Genomic DNA, 25,524 nt, shown 5'->3' with positions numbered 1-25,524 from the left:
CTGTATAAAGATACAAAACTTCTGGAGGGGAATATTTGATATCTTCTCTGAAATACTTAAAATTAAACTGGATTCAGATACAAAACTAATAACATTAGGTATGTCAGAGGCCTGTTATGTTAACGATATTTCAAAGCCGTTTCCTTGACTATGGCCTAATAACTGCGAAGAAACTAATATGCAAATTCTGGAACAAGACAACAGTTCCCACAGTGAAGATGTGGATTACTGACATGTCTGAGACATTACATTTAGAAAACATTAGGCTTGTTATTGCTGAAAAAACAGACCAATTTTTCAAAACATGGTCTCCTTTCACTGAATTTCTTCAACAACAGAATGGTTGAACACAAATTTAAAACCAATGCTCGGGATGGGTGAGCGGTGGGGGTGAGGGGGGGGGGGGAGGATAGTGGGGCATATCTCCATCTTCTTTCTTATTTCTCTTCTTTCCTCTCGCACTTCTTTGGTAGTTTAGGGGTCTTTCTCTTCTTTTTTTTTCTTTTTTCTTCTTTTTCTTCATTCTTTCATTTTTCTCTTTTTTTTTGATTCATGTATTAATGTTAAAAATGAAGCTGTATGAAAATTGTATGACTGTCATGTCGATTGCTTTATTCTTGTACAATTGCTAATAAAATAAATTCAAAAAAAAAAAGAATAGTGGCATGGGAATGATTGCATCTACCTAAGAGGTAAAGTGCTTCAACAGCATCCTTCAGAGGGGGGAAAGCTGTGTTTGTTACCTGCTTTGGCCTGCACGTAACATGGATATTTCTTCAACAGCAATTCCCAGCTGTTATCAGGCAACTGAATCATCCTAAATTCCTAGGAGACAATTTCACCAACAACTTCTCCTCGACCACCCATATTGAAGAATGAACAAGAAAGCCCACCAACGCCTCTACTTCCTTAGAAAGCTTAGGAAGCTCAGCATGTCCCCCACAACTCTCACCAATATCTACAGATGTGCCACCGACTGCATTTTATTGGGAACAGCTCCATTCAAGACGGCAAGAAATTGCAGCGAATTGTGGACGCAGCTCAGACCGTCACACAAGCCAACCTCCCTTCCGCTAACTCCATTTATACCTCACGCTGCCTCGGCAAGGCCAGCAGCGTAATCGAGGGCGAGTCGCACCCTGGTCACTCCCTCTTCTCCCCTCTCCCATCAGGCAAAAGGTATAGAAGTATGAAAAAATGCCTCCCGATTCAGGGACAGTTTCTTCCCTGCCGTTATCAGGCAACTGAATCATCCTACCACAACCAGAGGACAATGCTGAACTACTATCTACCTCTTTCATGACCCCCGGACTATTCTTGATCGGACTTTATGTCATCTGGACTGAGTCAAGCTGTGCTGCTTCACCCACTGAAGATGGAAGCAAATTCCTCTCTCTTTAGTTTAATTTACTTTATTATTGTCACGTGTATCGAGGTACAGTGAAAAATCTTTTGTTACGTGCTATCCAGTCGGAGAAAAAAAACGTTATTCCCTAACCTTGTATCTGTACACTGCAAATGGCTCGGTTGTGATCATGTATTGTCTCTCCGCTGACTGGATAGCACGCAACAAAGGTTTTTCACTGTACCTTGCTACACGTGACAGTAAACTAAACTGTAAACTGTAATTGTAACAATTCCTGGCCTGTATTTGCGCTGTATCTCTAAACTAAACTAAAACTAAATATAAATATATGCACCCCTCCAGTCCAAGGGTTATCACTGTCATGAACAGCGAGACCACACCTGGAGTATTGTGTGCAGTTTTCGTCTCCTAATGTCTTCTAAGAAGGACGTTCTTGCTACTGAGGGAGTGCAGCGTAGGTTCACCAGGTTAATTCCCGGTTTTAGCGGGACTGACATATGATGAAAGAATGGATCAACAGGGCTCGTATTCAGAGGAATTTAGAAGGATGAGGGGATCTTATCGAGAAACATATACAATTCTTAATGTATTGGACAGGCTAGATGCAGGAAAAATGTTTCCCATGTTGGGGGAGTCCAGAACTAGAGGTCACAGTTTAAGAATAAGGGGTAGGCCATTTAGGACTGAGATGAGGAAAAAACCTTTTCACCCAGATAGTTGTGAAACTATGAAATCTCTTCCACAGAAGGCAGTGGAGGCCAATTCACTGGATGTTTTCAAAGAGAGTTAGATTTAGCTCCTAGGGCTAATGGAATCAAGGGATATGGGGAAAAAGCAGGAATGGGGTACTGATTTTGGATGATCAGCCATGATCATATTGAATGGTGGTGCTAGCTCAAAGGGCCGAATGACCTACTCCTACACCTATTTTTCTATGTTTCTATGAACAATCCACTGAAGCGATGAAATGTGATCTGGATATGAATTTGATAACCATCTCCTTGATAATGCATGCACTCACCAGAGACCTGTGGGGAGACATTATTCAATTATATTTCCAAAACAAATCAGGTCAACTTGACCTTTGGCATCTCTTTAGGCTTTTGTGACATCCTTGCTCTCGCACTGATTGCACTTTTCTTCAGAACAGGGTGATTGGTTATGCTTGCTTACTTAACATTCTGTTTGAAGCGATTGAAATGTAATTTACAGTCGTTTTTAATTCAATAGCATTGGCTGCAAATTGAGAGGTCAGAAGCATTTTCCCCGCAGATGAGGGAAAAAATGCAAAGGATATCTTATCAAAATCAACATTCTGAACAATATCGAAGACGTCATCATCTGAACTTCTGATAGCTTTCTGATCAATAGCGATGGTTTCTGGATTAGGCTGCCGTTCCCATACATTCAGAATACCAAGATCATAGAAACATAGAAACATAGCAAATTGGTGCAGGAGTAGGCCATTTGGCCCTTCGAGCCTACACCGCCATTCAATATGATCATGGCTGATCATCCAACTCAGTATCCCATCCCTGCCTTCTCTCCATACTCCCTGATCCCTTTAGCCACAAGGGCTACATCTAACTCCCTCTTAAATATAGCCAATGAACTGGCCTCAACTACCTTCTGTGGCAGAGAATTCCATAGATTCACCACTCTGTGTAAAAAATGATTTTCTCATCTCGGTTCTAAAAGGCTTCCCTCTTATCCTTAAACTGTGACCCCTAGTTCTGGACTTCCCCAACATCAGGAATAATCGGTATCATTTGATGAATTCCATTGTGTCGTGTTATTTAGTCCAGTTTAGCTTAGTTTCAGTTTAGAGATATGTCGCAGAAACAGGCCCTTTGGCCCACGCTGAACAGCGATCCCCGTACACCAGCACTACTCCACACACGCTAGGGACAATATCCAATTTAAAAAAAAATGAATCCAATTAACCGACAAACCTGTACGCCTTTGGAGTGTGGGAGGAAACTGGAGCACCCGTAGAAAACCTACGCGGTCACAGGGAGAACATACAGACTCGTGCCGACAGCACCCATAATCTGGATCGAGCCTGGGTCTCTGGCGCTGTGAGGCAGCAACTCTACCGCAATGAATCACAACTCTGTGAAAAGTGTGAAAAGATTTTTCCTCGTCTCCGTTCTAAATGGTTTACCGCTTATTCTTAAACTATGGCCCCTGGTTCTGGACTCCCCTCAATATTGGGAACTTGTTTCCTGCTTCTAGTGCGTCCAAACCCTTAATAATCTTATATGTTTCAATAAGATCTCCTCTCATCCTTCTAAATTCCAGAGTATACAAGCCCAGCTGCTCCAATCTATCAACATATGACAGTCCCACCATCCCGGGAATTAACCTTGTGAACCTATGCTGTACTCCCTCAATAGCAAGAATGTCCTTCCTCAAGTTTGGAGACCAAAACTGCACACAATACTCCAGGTGTGGTCTCACCAGGGCCCTGTACAACTGCAGAAGGACCTCTTTGCTCCTACTGTATACTCAACTCCTCTCTTTATGAAGGCCAACATGCCATTCGCTTTCTTCACTGCATGCTGTACCTGCATGCTTACTTTCAGTGACTGATGAACAAGGACCCCCAGATCCCATTGTACTTATCCTTTTCCCAACTTGACTCCATTTAGATAATAATCTGCTTTCCTGTTTTGCTACCAAAGTGGGTAACCTCACATTTATCCACATTAAACTGCATCTGCCATGCATCTGCCCACTCACCCAACCAGTCCAAGTCACACTGCATCCTCATAGCATCTCCTCACAGTTCACACTGCAACCCAGCTTTGTGTCATCTGCAAATTTGCTAGTTACTTTTAATCCCTTCATCCAAATCATTAATATATATTGTAAGGAGCTAACTATTCAGGGTCGCCATGGTGGCACAGCTGTAGAGTTGCTGCCTTACAGCACTTGCAGCAGCGGAGACCTGGTTCGATCTTGACTACGGCGTGCTGTCTGTACGGAGTTTGTATGTTCTCCCCGTGACCTGCATGGGTTTTTGCCGAGATCTTCGACTTCCTCCCACATCCCAAGACGTACTGGTTTGTAGGTTAATTGGCTTGAAGTGTGTGTAAATTGACCCTAGTGTGTGTAGGATAGTGTTATTGTGCGGGGATCGTTGGTCAGTCCAGACTCGGTGGGCCAAAGGGCCTGTGTCCGCACTGTATCTCTAAACAAAGCTAGACTAAACTAAACTTTAATGTTATCTAGGGAAACGTTGTCTATCCTTACTCTTTGGTCAGTCAAATGCCGCCAAAACAAATACTTCAGCATTCAGAGCTGGGCAATAAATGCCAGTGGTGCTTACATTCTGAGAATGAATAAAAAAATAAAAGCAGACAAATAAATTAATCAAGGAACTAAAATATCTGCATCATTACTTTTTACTAACCATTACCTCTACCCCACCCCATCTTCCTTCAGTCTGTTACTCAAAGTAGAACATTTACTTTTCCTTGTAGTATATTTGGATGTTGGTCCTTTGGGTTATAATTACTGAATTTTACTTCGGAGTCACGTGAGTGATTCCGTGAAGAGCCCGCCAGTCCGCATGCGCGTCATTACGTCTGACGCATGGCGCAAGACTGGCTGGCAGGCGCGTTGCTCTTCCAGCGGTAAGTTTAAACCTGCAGGTAAGTTTTAAACTTATTTCCAGGTTTTGTTTTTTCTTGCAGGAATCTCTTCCTACAGAGTTTTCCTGCTGGATGATTTCGGGGCGCAGTCCGGACGGGCTGCGGGGAAACTGGTTATGGACCATGGGGAGATCCCAGTCCGGACCGCGGAAGAGCGGGTAGCCAGCGGCCATCGGGTTCACTACCCAAGTCACTGACAATGCGGTCAGCGGCTCCGAGACCGCTGTGGTTCCCATGAAAGGGGGTAAATCCAAGTATGTTGGTCAGGCCTATGGACTCGGACGAGTCAGACCAGGAGGGTTCCCCTACTTCATGGGTTGTGTCTTCGGACGTCTAACCCACATGGAGCACCTGATGGAGAGGTTGCTCCACAATGATATGCTCCAAAGGGGGGAATTATATCAGCCCGGGTCTCCTCGGGAGCCCGCGGCAGCGGCAACTGTTTCAGGGCTGCACAATGTCTCCCTCTCTGAAGGGGGGAGCATTCGGGGTCAGTTTTTCTCTGACTCAGAGTTCGGAGGTATTGCCGGGGAGCATATCACGAGGCACGAAGGGCATGAATCAGAAGTGCCCGCTATGGAAGAAATGGAGCATGGATAGCGCCCTCGGGCGTTTATCCCATGAATGTGATGCTCCATCCTGATATATACTGTAGGTCCATAGGAGAGGCCATATTAGCGATGGTATCCTCAGGGGCCTGCGGCAGCACCTGTTTCAAGGCTGTCTATGAATCTTCCTCTCTGTGGAGGGGAGTGCGAGGGGTCAGTGTGCAACTGACTTCAAATTCGAAAGTATGTCCGTGGAACATACTGGAGCACATCCATATGGCTTCAAGGGAATCCTCGCAAACAAAGGTGTTGCTGCCAGAAGAGTTGGTTTCCAGCCGTTGGCAGAAAACCCAGAAGGGGCCAGAGTTCCCCTCATGCTATAAGTGCCGGCAGTGAACAGCGCTATCAGGGGTAAAATTGGAGGCCAGCTGCCGAATCTTCTCTTCAGGTAACACCTATCCAACAGATAAAACCTGGATGAGGAAGCAAAAGCTGTCGGACCAATCAAGGTACCAACGACGAGCAAAGCTTCATCGTTTCAGCGACAACACACCCCACGCCTCCATCGGCAGTAAGCGGTTCATTGAAGCTGGTGGCAGCGTGAAAACTGGGAAGAGGTCTTTCAAGCCAAGGCCCAAGCCAGTCTCAGGAAAAATATGGAATCCACGCACCCTACCAGTCCTACTCTCCAACCAAGGACGGAAATAGAACCCGCATCAGGGGCCTTTGGGCTTACTATAAGACCACTGTTAACCATGCAGGTAGGTGTGTCTGGTACTTCCGAAACATGGGGTATGTGGACCATTTACAAGTTGGTAATATTTACACTTGTTTTTTGTACAAATGATAATGATAACGTGTGACTGCACAGTATACTAGGGTTCCAAGCAGGCTTGGAATTGGGGCCAGAGTTGTCTTTCGAGGCAGGCTCAGTATTATGGCCAGGATTGCCTTTCGAGACAGGCTCGGAAATATGGCCAGAGTTGTGTTTCGAGGCAGGCTCAGAATTGTGACCAGAGTTGTCTTTCGAGGCAGGCTCAGTATTATGGCCAGGATTGCCTTTCGAGACAGGCTCGGAAATCTGGCCAGAGTTGTCATTCGAGGCAGGTACGGAATTATGACAGGCGTGGCCTGTTCATTGTGAAAGATGGAGAATGTCGGTTCAACTTTGATTTAACTCGCATGTGCAGTATAAACTTTTCAGAATAGGAAACTTCGTTACTGTCTAACAACTGATTTCCATAGGATCTTTATGGCATGCATCGATCTCAAAGATACATTCTATTCAGTTCCCATTCACAGGGATCACCGGAGACATTTGAAATTTGGATGGGGCAATGATAACAGTTAAAGCATTGCAAAATGGGCTAACTTCAGCTCCCAGGTTATTTACCAAATTACTAAAACCAGTGCTTGGACTGCTCAGAGTTAAAAAAACACTTGCTATGTCTTATCTGGATGATATTCTAACGCTGTATTTTGCTAAAATCAACTGTTTCAGCCGCAACTATATTTGAGACATTGGGGTTCCTCATCCATCCAGTTAAATTTAAGTTGATACCAACTAGACTTATTGATTATTGGGATTTACTTTTAACTATTAATTTGCCTGTGATTCCGCCCTGGGGCAAGAGATTGGAATTAATAGAAGCCTGTAACAACCTTGTTATTATGAAGCAGCCTTCTATTCATCAAGTGTAATTGGCAATATAGTAGCTGTGATTCAGCTGTGCAAGTGGGGCCTTTGCATTATCAGAACTTACATCGTGCAAAGTAGTAACCTCTCAAGAGCCATTGTTAACAGACCTATGCTATTACTAGCTGAAGCTACCAAAGTAACAATGGTGGATGAACAGTATTCAGCATTGCTCCAGTAGTTTTGGTCAGTAATTCCTCAGTAATATTACAAACTGATGCTAGTGCTCAAAGATGGAAAATTATGAATGCCATCTCTAGTTCGGAGGCGGATGAGATTTGCATGAGTTACCAATTCTTCAGTTATTGGTATCAACTATCTATAGGCACTAGGTGTATTTTATGGGTTTAAGGGTTATTGTGCGAGTATGCATAATCTGCATGCTCAACTCCAAGTTGATACACTATGGCGGTGGCATATGTTAGTCACATGGGTGCAATCAAGTCAAAGTATCCTGTAATAATTTACCTAACCTTATTTGGCGCTGGTGTATCATCATGTTAAATCAATGACAACACAGAATGGATGTTGGATCACAAAGTATTTTATGACATTATGGCTCGATGGAACACCGAATATCGATATGTTTGCATCCAGGCTCATTCACCGGTTGCAAAAATATGTGGCATAACAGTGGCGAGAGATACATTCTCGCTACAAGGAGGAGGAATGTTCTTTTATGTCTTTCCTCCATTTTGTCTCATCAGTCGGGTCTTGCAATAAATTCAGCAAGATCCCGCTTCAGGTTTTCGTACTGTCTGACTGGCCTATGAAGCCATGGTTCCCGCTTTTGTCGGGAATAATATTACAACCTTATATGGTTATTCTAAACATAAAACTTTGCTGGTTCAGCCTGTGGCTCAGGAAACCAGCCTCTGCATGATAAAATCAATTCATTGACGCAGACTCTGAGTAGACTGCTCCTGCGGCTCGCGTTGTCAGACCGATCCATGTGTGTGCTCACTGCAGAGTGCAGGGATAGCACCAAAAAAGCAGTACATTTCCTCTTCAGGAGATGGGAAGAGTTTTGTTTAAATGCTAATGTTACATTTAATACGGCACAGATAACTGATGTCTTCGAGTTCATTTTCAAATGGATTTTTGACAATAAATTAAGTTATAGTGCCATTAACTGTGCCCAACGTGCCTTCGCATCATATTTGCTGCAGCGAACTGGACCCACTCGGTCGGGTCTCACCCTCTGATATCCAGTTTATAAAGGATATCTTAAACACAAGTTCTCCCATGCCCAAGTGCAGGGAAGTATGGGATATTGACATTGTGTTAACACTACTTCACCAGGGGGCTCCTGATACATACTTATCTTTGGCCCGGCTCTCATAAGGTAGTTATCCTCATGGCGCTGGTTTCAGCGCAACGGGTTCAGTCACTACATAATTGCGACTGGACAGGATGGTTACATCTGCAAATAATATAATATTTTATGTTTAGGATTTAGTTAAGCAGAGCAGACCAGGGGCGTCAGGTCTCAAACTAATTTTTCATGGCATACCCCATGGACTGGTTATGTGTGGTCACACATATACAACAATACATCAAGGTTACTAGACTGGGTATTGAGTAATGAGGAAGGGTTAGTTAGCAGTCTTGTTGTGCGTGGCCCCTTGGGCAAGAGTGACCATAATATGGTTGAGTTCTTCATTAGGATGGAGAGTGACATTTGGTAATTCAGAAACAAGGGTCCTGAACTTAAAGAAAGGTAACTTTGAGGGTATGAAACGTGAATTGGCCAAGATAGACTGGCAATTGATTCTTAAAGGGTTGACGGTGGATATGCAATGGAAGGCATTTAAAGACTGCATGGATGAACTACAACAATTGTTCATCCTAGTTTGACAAAAGAATAAATCAGGGAAGGAAGTGCATCCGTGAATAACAAGGGAAATCAGGGATAGTATCAAAACAAAAGATGAAGCATACAAATTAGCCAGAAAAAGCAGCCTACCAGAGGACTGGGAGAAATTCAAAGTCCAGCAGAGGAGGACAAAGGGCTTAATTAGGAAAGGGAAAATAAATTATGAAAGAAAACTGGCAGGGAACATAAAAACTGACTGCAAAAGTTTTTATAGATATGTGAAGAGAAAAAGATTAGTTAAAACAAATGTAGGTCCCTTGCAGTCAGAAACAGGTGAATTGATCATGGGGAAAAAAGACATGGCAGACCAATTGAATAACTACATTGGTTCTGTCTTCACTAAGGAAGACTTAAATAATCTGCCTGTCAAATGAGATGGAGGAACTGAGTGAAATCCAGGTTAGCCGGGAAGTGGTGTTAGGTAAATTGAATGGATTAAAGGCCGATAAATCCCCAGGGCCAGATAGGCTGCATCCCAGAGTACATAAGGAAGTAGCCGCAGAAATAGTGGATGTATTAGTGTTAATTTGTCAAAACTCTTTCGATTCTGGAGTAGTTCCAGAGGATTGGAGGGTAGCTAATGTAACCCCACTTTCTAAAAAGGGAGGGAGAGAGAAAACGGGGAATTACAGACCAGTTCGTCTAACATCGGTAGTGGGGAAACTGCTAGAGTCAGTTATTAAAGATGGGATAGCAGCACATTTGGAAAGTGGGGAAATTATTGGGCAAAGTCAGCGTGGATTTATGAAAGGTAAATCATGTCTGACGAATCTTATAGAATTTTTCGAGGATGTAACTAGTAGAGTGGATAAGGGAGAACCAGTGGATGTGTTATATCTGGACTTTCAGAAGGCTTTCGACAAGGTCCCACATAAGAGATTAGTATACAAACTTAAAGCACATGGTATTGTGGGCTCAGTATTGATAGAGAACTGGCTGGCAGACAGGAAGCAAAGAGTAGGAGTAAACGGATCCTTTTCACAATGGCAGGCAGTGACTAGTGGCGTACCGCAAGGATCAGTGCTGGGACCCCAGCTATTTACAATACATATTAATGATTTGGACGAGGGAATTGAGTGCAACATTTCCAAGTTTGCGGATGACACGAAGCTGGGGGGCAGTGTTAGCTGTGACGAGGATGCTAGGAGGCTGCAAGGTGACTTGGATAGGCTGGGTGAGTGGGCAAATGCACGGCAGATGCAGTATATTGTGGATAAATGTGAGGTTATCCACTTTGGTGGCAAAAACAGGTAAGTAGACTATTATCTGAATGGTGGCCGATTAGGAAATGGGGAGATGCAACGAGACCTGGGTGTCATGGTACACCAGTCATTGAAAGTAGGATGCAGGTGCAGCAGGCAGTGAAGAAAGCGAATGGTATGTTAGCATTCATAGCAAAAGGATTTGAGTATAGGAGCAGGGAGGTTCTACTGCAGTTGTACAGGGTCATGGTGAGACCACACCTGGAGTATTGCGTACAGTTTTGGTCTCCTAATCTGAGGAAAGACATTCTTGCCATAGAGGGAGTACAGAGAAGTTTCACCAGACTGATTCCTGGGATGTCAGGACTTTCATATGAAGTAAGACTAGATGGACTCGGCTTGTATTCGCTAGAATTTAGAAGATTGAAGGGGGATCTTATAGAAACTTACAAAATTCTTAAGAGGTTGGACAGGCTAGATGCAGGAAGATTGTTCCCGATGTTGGGGAAGTCCAGAACAAGGGGTCACAGTTTAAGGATAAGGGGGAAATCTTTTATGACCGAGATGAGAAAAATATTTTTCATACAGGGAGTGGTGAATCTCTGGAATTCTCTGCCACAGAAGGTAGTTGAGGCCAGTTCATTGGCTATATTTAAGAGGGAGTTAGATGTGGCCCTTGTGGCTAAAGGGATCAGGGGGTATGGAGAGAAGGCAGGTACAGGATACTGAGTTGGATGATCAGCCATGATCATATTGAATGGCGGTGCAGGCTCGAAGGGCCGAATGGCCTACTCCTTCACCTATTTTCTATGTTTCTATGTTTCTATGTCACCAAGAGCCTTAGAGGCTCTGAACTAGCAACAAAGGACAAAGGACAAAGGACAAAGGACATTTATTATCACATACACCAACTGGTGTAGTGAAATTCGACTTACCAATGCAGCTCACGAATAAAGATAATACACAACTTTAAAGAATTTAACAGTAAACATAAAAAAATCCCCCCACAATGGTTCCCACTGTGGGGGATGGCAGCAAAAGTCCAGGCTCATCCCCAGTTCACCCATAGTCGGGCCTATTGAGGCCTCTGCAGTCACCGATATGGCAGCCCGATGCTTCAGGCCCTCTCGCCGGATGATGGAGCACTGGCGTCGGGTGAACACTTTCAGCGGCCCGGAGTGTCTGGAGTGGCCGCTTCCCTCCAGAAGACCACGGCTCCCGAAGTTCACGAGCCGCGCTAGTCGGAGCTCAAACTCTGGCGACCTCGTCGTGAGATCCCAGGCTCCGCGGTGTTTAAAGTTCAGCGCCGCCCGCGGCTGGAAGCTCCGCAGACCGCAGACCGCAGACAGCTGACCACAGACCGCAGACTGCAGCTCCGCGATGTTGGAGTCGGCGGTCACAGCAGTCCGGAGCTTGCTGCAGGGCAACCCGGGTTAGGCATCGCCTGCTCCACGATGGTGCCTCAGCGCTGAGCCACCACCGAAGCTGAAGTCCTGGCCGGTCCTTAAGGATAAAGGGGAAATCATTTAGGACCGAGATGAGGAAAACATTTTTCACACACAGAGTGGTGAGTCTCTGGAATTCTCTACCACAGAAGGTAGTTGAGGCCAGTTCATTGACTATATTTAAGAGGGAGTTAGATGTGGCCCTTGTGGCTAAAGGGTTCAGGGGGTATGGAGAGAAGGCAGGTACAGGATACTGAGTTGGGTGATCAGCCATGATCATATTTAATGGCGGTGCAGGCTCGAGGGGCCGAATGGCCTACTCCTGCACCTATTTTCTATGTTTCTATGTCCCGGCAGGAAATCACCGCTCCAGTCTGCCCATAGGCCGCAAGGAAGGGGCGAAGATACGGCTCGGAGAAAAGCCCCACCTTTGGCCAGGTAGCAACTTAGAAAAATAGTTTCCCCCGTCCCCCCCCCCCCCCCCCACCCCCCACATAAAAAGACTAAAAGAGGCACTTTTTGACAGGTGGTGCGCTTCGCAAGGAGTGAAGGATTTTGAGCTACTGCGGGCCTTGATGATTATGGAAGACTTTAAGAACTATCTCCCTGAGAGAGTTGCTATTTACCTTAATGAGCAGAAGGTGAATGAGGTGTCTAAGGCCGCGGTGTTGGCAGATGAGTATGTATTGACTCATAAATCTGATTTTGTTGGGCGATCCTATAGTTTTGGTGCACGGCCGGTTGATCGTGGTGGTGTCGCCGGTGGCAGTGTCAAAGGTGTTTCTGTGCCTGCAAGTGGCAGCACGTTGATACAGGGCGAGGTCCAAGCTGATAAGGTTGACGGAAATTTGAGGACTAAGGAAGGTCCTGTGTGCTACTAATGTAGAGGGAAAGGGCACATGTTAAAGTTGTGTCCCATGCTGAAAAAGAAGGATGCAAAGCCTGTGGCTTTGGTGGGTACACAGAAGACACCCTTGGTTCCTGAGGTGCCTGAGTCTGATGAGTGTAGGAATTATTCTGCGTTCATCATGAATGGTTTTGTTTCGCTAGAGGATGGGGGTGATAGAGTTCCAGTATCCATCTTGCGTGATACTGGTGCTACTCAGTCCTTTATATTGGATAGTGTACTGCCGTTTTCTGGGGAATCATCGGTTGGGTCAAGTGTCCCAGTGGTAGGATTCGGGATGGATGACATGGTAGTGCCTTTGCATACCGTGAGTCTCGAGTCCGAGTTGGTTTCAGGCCGGGTGACTGTTGGGTTACGGCCATGTTTTCCCGTTGGGGGAGTTTCTGTGATTTTGGGGAATGACTTGGCAGGAGGTAGAGTTTTAGTTACTCCTGAGGTGACGGCTGTTCCGATGGTGCAGAGTCCTGATAGATTGGCTATGCAGCATCCGAGGGTCTTCGCAGCTTGTGCTGTCACGAGGGCTGTGGCTAAGAGCCAGGCGAAGTTTGAGGATGTAGTGGACCTGAGTGAGGGCATTTTTGGGGATCAGGATGATGGATCCTGTGTTGTGAAGGGTGTTTCTACATCTCAAGATGGGATAGTGTCTGGAAATGGGCCGGTGTCGCTGTCATGTGACCGGCTGGTTGAGGAGCAAAAGAGTGACCAAGGTTCCAACTTCATGTCGAAGGTTTTTGGTCAAGTAATGAAGTGGTTAGATATTAAGCATTGTTACTCCAGTGCGTATCATCCTGAGAGCCAAGGGGCTCTCGAGAGGTTTCGCCAGACTTTGAAATCTATGTTGAGGACTTACTGCCTGGAGTTTGAAAAAGACTGGGATGAGGGGGTTCATCTAGTTATGTTTGCGGTGCGTGAGGTCGTGCAGGAGTCTTTAGGGTACAGTTCTGCTGACCTGGTGTTCGCGCATACTGTACGTGGTCCTTTGAGGGTCCTGAAGGAGAAATGGTTGCAGGAGGATACAAAACGTAGTATTTTAGACCACGTCTGTACTTTTCGGTCTAGACTGAGGAGGGCATGCAAACTGGCAATGGGTAATCTTGATTCTGCTCAGTCTAGGATGAAGGACTGGTTCGACAGGAAGGCTTCTAGTAGGAATTTTTCTCCAGGTGACAAGGTCCTGGTGTTGTTGCCTATTCCTGGTTCCAGTCTGCAGGCTCGGTATAGGCGGGCGAGGGAGATCTCTGCGTTCGTTACGCCTGATGACTTTCTTCAGTACACGGTAATGGCATTTGGGATGCGCAATGCGCCGGCAACCTTCCAACGGTTGGTGAACATTGTATTGTCTGGTTTGTCCTTCTGTGAGGCATACCTTGATGATTTGGTTGTGTACTCCAGGTCGTGGATCGAACACATCGGTCATCTGAAGGAGGTATTTCATAGTCTAGCGGAGGCAAACCTAACGATCAATCTGGGGAAGTGTGAGTTTGGCCAGGCCACGGTAACGTATCTGGGTAAGGTGGTGGGCCGGGGTCAGGTTCGCACTCTCGAGTAAAAGGTGGGGCATATTGTCGCATTTCCTGCTCCAACCTCTAGGACTGAACTCCGTAGGTATCTGGCTATGGTTGGGTACTATAGAGGATTCTGTCCAAACTTCTCTGCGGTGGCTGCCCCTTTGACGGATTTGCTGAGTCCGAAGGTAGCTTTTGTGTGGTCCGCAGAGTGTCAACAAGCCTTTGATCATACTAAAAGTCTTCTGGTGCGCGCACCTGTGCTTGCGGCACCTGATTTTGAGCGTCCATTTAAGTTGGCAGTGGATGCTAGTGATCGTGGGGTTGGTGGAGTTCTTTTACAGGATGATTCAGATGGGGTGGAGCATCCAGTTTCGTACTTCTCTAAGAAGTTTAATCATCATCAGAAGTGGTACTCCACGATTGAGAAAGAAACCCTTGCTGTTTTAATGTCTCTGAATCATTTCGAGGTTTATGTTGGCTCCTCGAATGTCCCTGTCATCGTACTCACGGATCATAATCCTTTGGTATTTTTGCAGAGTATGAAGAATAAGAACCGGCGGTTAATGAGCTGGCCCGGCGCGGGCATTACGAGCTGGCCCGGCGCTGGCCCGTACGTCACCCGGCGCGGCTTAATGGCCGTGGGACATTCCAGCGCCCGCCGGGGGCTCCAACTTTGTGACTTTTAGATCGGGAGCGGGGCCGTAAATCGCCCGCCACGGCCTAAAATGGCCGTGGGACTTATCATCGCCCGCCTGGGGCTTGGACATCGGGAGAGACATGGAGAACAGGGGAGAGAAAAGACTTTGCCTTCCATCACAGTAGGTTCACTGTGATGGATGTTTGTGTGAACTAAATTGTGTGTATGTCTAGGAATTGTCTTTGTTTGTATGGCTGTGGAAAAGGAATTTCGTTTGAGCCTCACTGAGGCTCAAATGACAATAAATTGTATTGTTGTATTGTATTGTATTGGAGTTTGCAGCTGCAAGACTACGACCTGGAGGTCAGGCATATCCATGGCAAAGATAATATCTTGGCTGATGCATTGTCGCGCCAGTGATGTCTGTGCTACTGAATAGTTGCTGAAATTTGGTGGTGTTTTTTAGTTCATTTTCAGAAACTTATTCAGTATCTTAGGGTGGGGGTGTTATGCGCTCCCTCTGCTGTTGTTATAGGGTACTCACCTGTTTCTGTTTTCTCCTGAGTGCAGGCCTTCACGGGGTTAAAGGCTCCTGTACCCGATTGGCCAAGCTGCATCATGTGACTCATCCGAAGCTTAAAGGCTCCTGTACCCGATTGGCCAAGCTGCATCATGTGACTCATCTGAAGCTTAAATACCAGAGTCTCCCAGGATTCTCTCTCTTCTTCGTAGACCCTGACTTGTGAGCAGCCTGCTGGTGTGAGCTGAGGCAGGCCTGGCCACATGGCATAGAACTTTGTGTACTTTCACCATGACTTGTTAACAAATATTGGGACGGATAAGGGCTGACCTTAGTGTTTTCGGGTATTTTGGTTTCAGGGTTATATCTCTTTAGGCAGGTTTTAGAGTCTCCGGTTCGACGGCCCATTACGTGGCTGGCTGGAGCACTGTTTAATTGTTTGTTAGTCCATCCCTATCCCTGACTGGGTTGTTTGAATCAGGTTTGGGTTTTGTGTTCCATTGAATAATTAAAACTATTTTTGAACTTGAACCTGGTTTTTGACTTATGTTACACGGCTCTGAAGTACCTGCATTCGGGAGTCGTAACATAAATCTATGTCATGTCTATATGCATTATGAATGTTTCCCTTATCTGTGGTCAACTGATGCAGTTGTGCTTGTGTCGACTCGTGTTCACGGCATGAAATCACAGAGCTTTTAAATCTTCACGGAATCACTGACGTGACTCCGAAGTAAAATACTAAGATTAAACGAGAACTTACCAGTTTGAAGTTTGATCTATATTTTATGAGGAGTTACGATGAGCGATTACGTGCCCTCCGCTCCCAACACTCGTATCATAAAGATCATCTGGTAGTTCTAGTCTTCTCTAATCTTACTATGTCACTTCAACTACTGTTATCTGTGATTTCACACCGCTGCTTTGAAGATTGACGCGCATGCGCACTGGCGGGCTCTTCACGTAATTGCTCATCTTAACTCCTCATAAAATAAAGATCAAACTTCAAACTGGTAAGTTCTCGTTTAATCTTACTATTATTGCTTCCCATAGTGATCCTGAATGAGATTCAAAAGTTAGTTGGTATCAAATTATATTAACATATAGTGTGGCGCGGTGGTGTAGCGGTAGAGCTACTGCCTTACAGCACCAGAGACCCGGATTAAATCCTGACTATGGGTGTTTGTCTGTACAGAGTTTGTACGTTCTTCCCATGATCTGCGTGGGTTTTCTCCGAGATCTTCGGTTTCCTCCCACACTCCAAGGAGGTACAGGTTTGTAGGTTAATTGGCTTGGTTTAAATCTAAATTGTGTGTGTAGGGTAGTGCTAGTGTGCGGGGATCGCTGGTCGCCGCGGACTCGGCTGGCCGAAGGACCTGTTTCCTCGCTGCATCTCTACACAAAACTAAACTGAAATTTGATCATGACTTTTGAAATGACCACTGAGTTTGAGCCTCTGCACTTAACGCATCTACGTTGGGGGGGGGGGGAGCTGACAGAAACAAATCCATGGACTTGTAGGGAGGCGGGAGAGGGAGAGAGGGAGGGAGGGGAGAGGGTGGTGGAACGAGGGAGGGATGGTGAGGTGCTGGGAACAAGGCAGCGGGGGGGGGGGGGGGGGGGGGGGGAGAGAATGATTCTAGAAAGGGGTAGTGTAACATAAAGTTTGGTGGGCATTATGGAACGAACTGCCGGATGAGGTAGTTGAGAGTTACTGTCATAGTATTTAAAAGACTTTTGGTCACGTACATGGATAGCATAGGTTTAGAGGCTTTAGAGGTTTAGACTCTTCTTCATGTTCACAGGGCAACCTACACTCTACCATTGAAACATAGAAAATAGGTGCAGGAGTAGGCCATTTGGCCCTTCGAGCCAGAACCGCCATTCAATATGATCATGGCTGATCATCCAAAATCAGTACCTCGTTCCAGCTTTTTCCCCATACTCTTGATTCCTTTAGCCCTAAGAGCTGAATCTAACTCTTTCTTGAAAACATCCAGTGAATTGGCAGAGAATTCCACAGATTCACAACTCTCTGGGTGAAAAGGTTTTTCCTCATCTCAGTCCTAAATGGCCTACCCCTTATTCTTAAACTGCAACGCCTTGTTATGGACTCCCCCAACATGGGGAACATTTTTCATGCATCTAGCCTGTCCAATCCTTCAAGAATTTTATGTGTTTCTATAAGATATCCTCTCATTCTTCTAAATTCCAGTGATCCGAAGATCAGTACGGGCTGCCACTTTAAACCAGTCTGTGTTTTTGACTAGGTATGCGAGCCCAAGAATCTCTTTATTACATTACTCCAACAGCTTACAGTTATCCACCACAGTTGTGCGTTGTTCTTTGGGCCAGATTCCATCTGCCTTGCATCCAGGGGATGTAAAATATATTCCGTTGATCCTGTTTGGAAACCTGGACTGTGAATGTGTGAGAGGGAAGCATTTAGCATGATGGATCTCTGCCTCGTGCCAACTGGCGTATCTCCAATTCAACCACTCCTCCTCCGTCTTCACATGTACTTGAGGAACTGACTGTTCTTCCTCTTCTAATTATTTCCTTAATAACATGCCAATTGTTACATGATTCAAGTAAGATAATGGCTTAAGTGGGAGGTTTTCTCAGATGTGCCTGGTCAATCAGTAAACTTTCATGTGGGAAAGCTGTAGATGTGGAGTTGTTCATTTGCGAGTTGTATAAGGTCTCCGACATGATTAAGCCCTCGTGTGGCATCATGTGAACCATAGTATCCAAGTAGGTTTGGAATCTCACTGGTTCTCAAGAGTTTAAAATCCGCCCCCCCCCGGTACGTCTTCAGTAACTCATCACAGTGTCTGGATGGGGAAGAAACTATTTACTGTCTGGGGCCCCACCGTCACTGCAACTGGTGTTGTCTATTCTCCACTGTGCGGCACAGTGGAGTTGCTGCCTTACAATGCCAGAGATCCAGGTTCAATCCTGACTACGGGTGCTGTCGGTACAGAGTTTGTACACTCTCCCTGTGACCACGTGTGTTTTCTCCGGGTGCTCCGGTTTCCTCCCACACTCCGGGAGCTTCGGTAAAATTGTAAATTGACCTTAGTGTGTAGGATAGTGCTAGTGTGCAGGGAACTCTGGTCTCCGCGGACTCGGTGTATCTAACTTAGTTTTGTTTAGTTTAGTCGAGATACAGCGCGGAAACAGGCCCTTCGGCCCGCGGAGTCACACCGACCAGCGATCCCCGCACATTAACACTTTCCTACACAAACCATGGACAATTTACACTAATACTAAGCCAATTAACCTACAAACCTGTATGCCTTTGGAGTGTGGGAGGAAACTGAAGATCTCGGAGGAAACCCACACGGTCACGGGGAGAATGTACAAAGTCCGTACAGACAGCACATGTAGTTGGGATCGAACCCGGGTCTCTGGCGCTGTAAGGCAACAACTTTACCGCTGCGCCACCATGTCGCCGTGCTGTTTCCGTGCTGTATCTCTAAAGCCTAAAGTCCAGGTTCATCTCACATCCTCCAAAAATAAAAATGAAACTCTAAAACACTGTTGTGAGAAATATTATTCTGGAATCAAAATCAATTAAAAAAATGTGCACACATAAACTTAACAGTAATAAAAATATTGAAGTGGTACCAAGCCATCATTTTGACTGGGACTTGCTACAGTCTCCATTAATATGTTCAGCAAATATTTTGTTACATAAAACCAGAAAATGCGTTCAGTTATTTTATTGTCACGTGTACCATGGTACATTGAAAAGCTTTTGTTGCGTGCTAACCAGTCAGTGGAAAAACAATACATGATTACAATCGATCCATTCACAGATACACGATAATGGAATAATGTTTTGTGCAAGGTAGTATAGTCCGATCAAAGATAGTCTGAGGGTCTCCAATGAGGAAGATAGTAGCTGAGCACTGCTCTCTGGTTGCAGTAGGATGGTTCAGTTGCCTAATAACAGCTGCGAATAAACTGTCCCCGAATCTGTAGGTGTGCGTTTTCATCACTTCTATATCTTTTGCCCGATGGGAGAGGGGAGAAGAGAGAGAGGTCAGGGTGCGAGTCGACCTTGATTATGCTGCTGACCTTGCCGAGGCAGCGTGAGGAATAAATGGAGTCAATGGAAGTGAGGTTGGTTTGTGTGATGGTCTGGGCTGCGTCCACAATTCTCTACAATTTCCTTCGGTCCTGGATGGAACTGTTCCCAAACCATGCTGTGATGCATCTCGACGAAATGCTTTTCTGCGGCGCATCTGTAGAAGTTGGTGAGAGTTGTAGGGGACATGCCGAGCTTCCTAAGCCTCTAAGGAAGTAGAGGTGTTAGTGTGCTTTCTTGGCCAATGTTTCAATGTTGTTGGTGACATTGACTCCTACAAATTTGTAGGTTTCAACTTCTCCTTCGGTGCGGTCAACGCAAACTGGGATATGTGTACCGCTTCACTTCCTGAAATCGATCAGTATCTCTGTTGTCTTTCTCACATTGAGAGAAAGGTTGTTGTCCTGACACCGGGACACGAGGTTTTCCATCTCCTACCTGTAGTCCGTCTCATCATTATTTGATATTCGGCCCACAATGGTGGGGTAGTCTGTGAATTTGTAAATTGAATTAGATTTGTACTAACAGAGTCGAGACATTGAATCAGGGCTTTCTTAGTTTGTCCTTGTGTTGTTCGCCACAAAATATGCATGTCCCTTTTCTCCTGTAAGATATATCTATTGGAGTAGAATTAGGCCATTCAGCCATGCTCATCTATTTTTCCCTCTCAACCCCATTTTCCGCCTTCTCCCTGTAATCTTTAACCTCTGTACACTTGAGCATCCTTATCCTTGAACACTTTTACTGGGAAAGAAGCCTGTTGCTGATGTGTGACTCATTAAAAGGCGGCACGGTGGCGCAGCGGTAGAGTTGCTGCCTTACAGCGCCAGAGACCCGAGTTCCATACTGAATATGGGGTGCTGTCTGTACGGAGCTTGGCCGTACCATCCGCGACTGCGTCCGTTTTCCCCGGGTGCTCCGGTTTCCTCCCACACCCCAAAGACGTAAAGGTTTGTCCCTAGTGCGTGTAGGCTAGCTTTAGCGTACAGGGATCGCTGATCGTTGGAGACTCGGTGGACCGACGGGCCTGTTTCTGCGCTGTATCTCTAAACTAAACAAAACCAAAGGAATTTCACGATTAATTCGCAGGCGATTGACTCAACACAGCACGCCTGGCTGCCAAACTGTTTGCATTTTCAGGACGTGATGTTTAAAATCTGCGTGTCCTTTTAAATTCATTGTCAGCTCGTAAAAAACCACTGTGAAAATACAGGCAGTTCTCACTCGCATGGACAATCCAGTCTGAGGTGACAGCAGACAGAATGAAACTACAGGGGAGACTGGCAGAGAACATGCTTGAACTATCCATCACCCCAAATGATGGATATGGAGATAATGCTGCCACTGGTGGGAGAGTCTTGGACCAGAGGTCATAGCCTCAGAATTAAAGGACATTCTTTTAGGAAGGAGATGAGGAGGAATTTCCATAGCCAGAGGGTGGTGAATCTGTGGAATTCATTGCCACAGAAGGCTGTGGAGGCCAATTCAGTGTTTTAAGGCAGGAATAGATGGGTTTTTGATAGTATCGGTGTCAGAGATTATGGGGAGAAGGCAGGAGAATGGGGTTAGGAGGGAGAGATAGATCAGCTATGATTGAGTGGCAGAGTAGACTTGATGGGCCCAAATGGCCTAAATCTACTATTCCTTATGACCTTATGATCACAGTACCAGGTTGCAGGTGCATCCATCCTGAGGGCAGATTTAATTAGCTCATAATGTTTGTCTGAGCCCCAAGGTACATTAGAGAAGGTAACAAACATAAGGGCAGCATGGTGGCGTGACGGTAGAGTTGCTGCTTGACAGTGCTTGCAGCGCCCGGAGACCCGGGTTCGATCCCGACTACGGGTGCTGTCTGCACGGAGTTTGTACGTTCTCCCTGTGACATGCATGGGTTTTCACCGAGACCTTCGGTTTCCTCCCACACTCCAAAGACCTACAGGTTTGTAGGCAGTCTGAAGAATGGTCCCGACCCGAAACGTCACCCATTCCTTCTCTCCAGATATTCTGCCTGTTCCGCTGAGTTACTCTAGCTTTTTGTGTTTATCTTAGGTTAATTATACGTTAATTGGCTTGGGTTTGTATACTTGGTATAAGTGTAAATTGTCCCTAGTGTGCGTAGGATTGTGTTAATGTGCGGACTTGGTGGGCCGAAGAGCCTGTTTCCGTTCTGTAAGACAAAACGAAAAAAAAATAAGGCCATGTGTAGGCGTTCATAGTTGCTAGCATTAGGTGCGGCTGGCAGATGTATCATTAATGTTACCGAGGTTTCTTGTGTTTGTGCAAATCCATGCAAACCTCATTAGTTTTTAGGGACCCATTTATTTAGTTGGCAGCCAACCCAATTCACATCAATCTGCGAGGGAAATTCATATTGTGGTGGTCGGTGCATCTTAGTTTAATCTAGTTTAGATTTAGTTTAGGAATACAGTGCTGAAACAGGCCCTTCGGCCCACCGAGTCCCCACCGACCAGCGATCCCCGTCGACCAACACTGTCCAACACACACTACGGACAATTAACAATTATACCAACTCTAATTAAGCTACACACACTGGCGACACTTTACAATGACATCAAGCCAATTAACTAACAAACCCTTACGTCTTTGGGGAGTGTGGGAGGAAACCGTATCTCCCAGAGAAAACACACACAGGTCACGGGGAGAAAGTACAAACAGGCAGCACCTGTAGTCAGGATCGAAACTGGGTCTCTGGTGCTGTAAGGCTGCAACTCTACTCTACTGCTGCGCCACCCTGCCTCCACTAAAACCCCATAACATGAAATACAATACATTGTGGAGACATTTCTGGGTCACTCAGAATTACTATGGAAATTCGACTCGGTACTTCCCAGTTGGAGTCCCACTGTCACATCTGATGTGCTTTCCACCCCAGTTCACAGAGTTCCCCATTGCAGTATTCCTCCTGGAGCGTTGCCAGGGATGTTGGACCTTGCTGCTCCTCAGTCCCAGCAGCCGCAACTTCTTTCGTGTGAGCTGGAATGCATAGCTGCAATTCACAGGCAACCCACTGCTTCCTGTTGGAGGCCCACAGCTAATGACAGCTACCATATTGAGCAGGAAGGAACTGCAGTTGCTGGTTTATACCAAAGCCAGACACAAAATGCTTGAGTAACTCAACGGGTCAGGCAGAACTGGAATAGGTGGCGTTTCGGGTCAGAAACCTTCTTCAGACTCAAAGATAGAGAAGGCCAGCGGGTGGCACGATGGCGCAGCGGAGGAGTTGCAGCCTTACAGCGCCAGATAACCGGGTTCAACCCTGATTATGGGTGCTGTCTGTACGGAGTTTGTACGTTCTCCCCGGGACCTGTGCGGGTTTTCTCCGACATCTTCGGTTTCCTCCCACACTCCAAAGAAGTACAGGTTTGTGGTTTAATCGGCACGGACGTAGTATGGCCGAAGGGCTTGTTTCTGTGCTGTATCTCTAAACTAAACAAAACTAAATTAAACTAAACAAAACAGAACCAAACAGGATTTGGTCTAAGCGATCTTGAAGGTTGCCAAGCATTTTAACTCCCCTTCCAATTCCCACGCTGTCCCGGGCCTCCCCCACTGGTAGAGTGAGGCCACATGCAAATTAGAGGAACTGCACCTCATATTTCTCTTGTGCAGCTTACAACACAGTGGTATGAACAATGATTTCTCTAATTCCACATTACTCCTGCATACCCTTCCCCCCCCTTCCCCCACCCCCCCCCTCCCCACCTCCCCCACCCTAGTCATGCTACTAGTTCCACTGTTCGCATCCTTGTGTCCCTCTCGTTAGCACATATTCCCCAGCCAATATGGGACAATTGTGGACTCCACCCTTCCTGAGGTCATCTGTTGCCAACCCTGTTTTGTTCTGGCCTTCTCTATCTTTCAGTCTGAAGAAGGGTTCCGAGCCGAAACGTCACCTATTCCTCTTCTCCGGAGATGCTGTCTGACCCGCTGAGATATTCCAGCATTTTGTGTCTATCTGACGCTACCATATTGTGCTCCTTTAAAAGCACACAGCGAATGTAGGCCTGCGATTTTCTCAGTGAAAACCTTTTTGCTGCAGGTTATTCAGTCAGCGAAAATACTATACGTGATTACAATCAAGCCGTCTACAGTGTACAGATACAGGACAATGGATATAACGTCTAGTGCAAGATAAAGTCCAGTAAAGGCCCAATAAATTGCAAGATAAAAGTCCAATAAAGTTCAAGATAAAGACCAGTTACATGGATAGGACCAGTTTGGAAAGATATGGACCAAGTGCAGGCAAGTGGGACTAGGGTGGCTGGGACATTGTTGACTGGAGTGGGTGAGTTGGGCTGAATGGCCTGATTCCACATTGTATCACTCTATGACTCTATGACTCTATGACTCTGATTAAAGATAGTTTGAAGGTCTCCAATGAGGTCGATGGGAGGTCAGTTGGTGATAGGACTGTTTGGTTTAGTTGCTTGATAACAGCTGGAAAGAAACTGGAGGTGTGCGTTTTCACACACAAGGGAGAGGAGGGCGTTAGTGTGGTCCTTGATTATGCTGGTGGCACTGCCGAGGCAACGTGAAGTGTAGATGGAGTCAATGGAAGAGAGTTGCAAGACCACATTTATGGTATTGTGTTCGGTTGTGTTCGGTTTTGGTCTCCCTGTTATGGGGAAGAAGTTGTTAAGCTGGAAAGCATGCAGAAAAGCTTCTACCACGTTGGCAGGATGTTGCCAGGACTTGAGGGCCTATGCAATAGGGAGAGGTTGAGCAGGCTTAGGTTTATTCCTTGCAGCGCAGAGGATGAGGGTTGTACAAGATCATGAGAGAAATAGATAAGATAGATGCACAGAGTCTCTTGCCCAGAGTAGGGGTTTGAGAATAGGAAACCAAGGGACAACAATTTTACACAAAAGGTGGTGGCTGTATGAAACAAGCTGCAGGAGGAGGTGGTTGAGGTAGATATTATGGCAACGATTAAGAAACTTTAGCCAGGTACATGGACAGGATAGGTTTAGAGGGATTATGGGCCAATTGGAGGCAGCTAGGACGAGTGTAGATGAAACACGTATGTCGTTTATTATCTGATTTTCAGTCATATTATCTTGCTTTTTGGTGTGGGCTCATTTTAATCTTATGATGCGAAAATGTTATTAGGCCCCCATACGAATCGGCCATGTCTTGCCTGCCGATATGTGCTTAAAATATATGGCAACATTCCAATCGATCACATTCCAGAAACATCCACTCTCAAGATAATCAAATCCATTATTTTTTTGCACAATCATGTCACAAGAACGTCTAAATAATCTATACTTTCTGTTATTGTCTATCCATGATCAATTTTCATACTAAATATCCAAAGTACAGTTTTAGTCAGATGTATTGTGCAAAAAATAATGATTTTGATTATCTTGAGAGTGGATGTTTCTGGATTAATTTATGGGAATTAAACATTAAATTCCTTCCATTTGGCAGATAAATTCATGACAAAGTGAGATTTAAAAATCATGTTATATTGTGAATTCTTGTTTGAATGGGCTCAGTTTGTTATTTGTTATTTGGATACTTATGGCCCTGTCTCACGGTGCGAGTCCACCCATGAGTGATCCCAAGTTTAAAACAAATCAAACTTGTGGTAATCACATAGAATTAACGTAGCGGGAAAGTCGGAACTCGTAACGCTAACGGCAGGTACTCGGGAAACTTGTTAACTCGTGAAAATCTTTCAACATGATGAAAGATTTCCACAAGTCAAATTTACTCTTGAAGTAAACATTTTAAACTTTTAAACTAGTTGTAAGAACGTAGTAGCCCGTGAGTTTACCGTAGTGGCTCGTGAGTCTACCATGGGCACTCTTTAACTCACTGGACAGGCAGCATCTCTGGAGAGAAGGAATGGGTGACGGAATGACGTTTCCAAAATTCTGCTGCGTCTTTGTGTTACTCCAGCACTGTGTGTTCACTTTTTGCCAACCAGCATCTGTCCTTTCTTGTGTATGACATTATTTGTATCCATGGCAGTTGATTGTCGCTCCCTTCAGTTTCCCAGGGGGTCGGGAGGGCGATGTAGGCCGGCCTCAGAGGATAATGGAGG

At 45.6% G+C, this 25,524-nt stretch overlaps 1 long non-coding RNA gene across 1 annotated transcript; it reads left to right on the top strand.

Annotated features, from left to right (window-relative positions):
• Positions 1-5,470: 5,470 nt before the first annotated feature.
• On the top strand, positions 5,471-23,255 carry LOC116984592. The gene is made up of 3 exons (XR_004415077.1): positions 5,471-5,481; positions 10,966-10,968; positions 23,204-23,255. It is a non-coding gene; the product is annotated as an uncharacterized LOC116984592 (long non-coding RNA).
• Positions 23,256-25,524: the final 2,269 nt, after the last annotated feature.

This window comes from Amblyraja radiata, chromosome 2 (assembly GCF_010909765.2).
Source record: "Amblyraja radiata isolate CabotCenter1 chromosome 2, sAmbRad1.1.pri, whole genome shotgun sequence".
Taxonomy (NCBI): Eukaryota; Metazoa; Chordata; class Chondrichthyes; order Rajiformes; family Rajidae; genus Amblyraja; species Amblyraja radiata.
Note: the sequence above shows the minus strand (reverse complement) of the source record. Positions and strands in the feature narration are given on the sequence as shown.